Raw genomic sequence first — 1,868 nt, forward strand, 5'->3', positions numbered from 1 at the left:
TCAAAAGAAATAAGTTACATATATGGATTTATAAGGTGACTCTATTGCCACATGAGACCAACGTATGCATATGTGTGCATAACAAGGATAATAATTAATAATACAAACGTGTATATGTTTTATTGGGTTAAATATGATATGGATCAATTTGCATAACACATATTATATGAAGATATATCCACTTTTGCTTGGCCACTAAGCCATGTATTTTTTTGACACTTAGCTTGCATGAAGGCCTATAAATACATTGGCCCTCTTAATAAAAATAAGTACTCTCCAAATTATCTCTAAGTTATAGTCGGAAGATATATTCTCCGGAATACTCATATTATAAAAGCTTTTGAGGTAAATTTTCTTTTTATATTAGTTTGGTTATTGGTATTTATATTTTATCTATTTATAATCACAAATTTAAGATCTTAGACTGTAAATGTATTATGTTTATTCAATTGATAACTATTTTTATAAGACCAAAAAGGTTTATAAAAAAATAATAATTAACGAGACGTTATTATATAACTAAATTATTAGTTATATTGTAGCCTATATTTATTTTGATTGGTAATCTTAGACATAATTTTTAACTGTTTAGATTGAGGAAAAACATTTGGAACTACTCATAAATTGAGAGATACATCTGCTGTATCAGGTGAGTGCATAGTTATTTTCATCTTACACATATATATGAAGTATTTTATATAAATTACGTGCTACGTGTGCATATTATTTGTATACTTGCTATCTATGCTGGATGAACGATTTTATACTCGTTTTAAATGATTTAACTGTATATGTATTTTATATCTACAAAATGTGTTGGGTAAAACATTGGTAGATGTAATAGTTGCTGTGTGACAAAATAAAATAATGAGAGGCCTCGTTATAGATGTTATTGATGATCCAGTCATCTAGCGGAGTATAGATGACGATCACAGACTATTCTAGACAGTCCAGTGGAACGCTAGCAGACTCGCAACCTGTAGGTGTTTATTTGAACTGTGTGTTTATTTTAACTGTGTGTTTACCAACAGTACTCCATCCCCCACATGGTTGCCTTATTTGACATGAATTGCTGAGGAATCCCCGAAGCATGTGTTGTCGTCCCGATGAAAGTCCTTAGACTAGGTCCCATGAGTTATATGTTTTAGGGACGTAAAGTGAGGATAACGGGAACGGGTAATCGGGTTGGTTTGGTTTGATAAAGTTAATAAACTTATTTATTGTGGGTTGAAAACCCTATGTGCTCACCAGGCTCCCAAGCCTGACCCACTCAGTTTCTTGTATTACAGGTAGTGGCGCATGAGCATAGATGTTTGGATGAGAGATAAGGGATTATAGGCCTGTAAATACGAAATAATGTAGTAAGGCTTATGTTGTACTGTTTATGCTTTTGATCTGTATCGAACATGACATCCCGAGTCTTTTAATGAAATACATTTCTTTGGAAATGCTTTTGATAAATCTTTATCATATTTTGTTTTAGGACAAATTCCGCAACACTTTTATTTAAAATGTTACTCTGATTTTTAAACAAGCATAAACAAAATCGGTCTTTTCTGGCCGTGAAAATGGGGATGTCACATAACATCCATTTGATAAACTTTGAAACCTTTGTGGGCTGCATAAGCAAGAAAGATTCTGATAGCTTCAAGTTGTGCAACAGGAGCAAATGTCTCGTCGTAGTCAAGACCTTCAATTTGAGTGAAACCTTTAGCTACCAATCTTGCCTTATTTCGGATGATAACTCCTGCATCGTCTAGCTTGTTGCGAAATACCCATCTTGTACCAACAATAGGGTGATGTTGAGGAGGAGGTACGAGAGTCCAGACTTCATTTCGGTCAAATTCTGCCAGTTCGTCTTGCATGGC

General features: G+C 33.7%; 1 long non-coding RNA gene across 1 annotated transcript; it reads left to right on the forward strand.

Moving 5' to 3' along the window:
* Positions 1-278: 278 nt before the first annotated feature.
* Positions 279-1,419, forward strand: LOC145117740 (uncharacterized). Its single transcript, XR_013712786.1, has 3 exons — positions 279-345; positions 593-649; positions 1,290-1,419. It is a non-coding gene; the product is annotated as an uncharacterized LOC145117740 (long non-coding RNA).
* The last annotated feature ends 449 nt before the right edge of the window (positions 1,420-1,868 follow it).

This window comes from Lactuca virosa, chromosome 5 (genome assembly GCF_052849685.1).
Source record: "Lactuca virosa cultivar CGN04683 chromosome 5, Lactuca_virosa_CGN04683_v6, whole genome shotgun sequence".
In the NCBI taxonomy this organism is placed as follows: domain Eukaryota; kingdom Viridiplantae; phylum Streptophyta; class Magnoliopsida; order Asterales; family Asteraceae; genus Lactuca; species Lactuca virosa.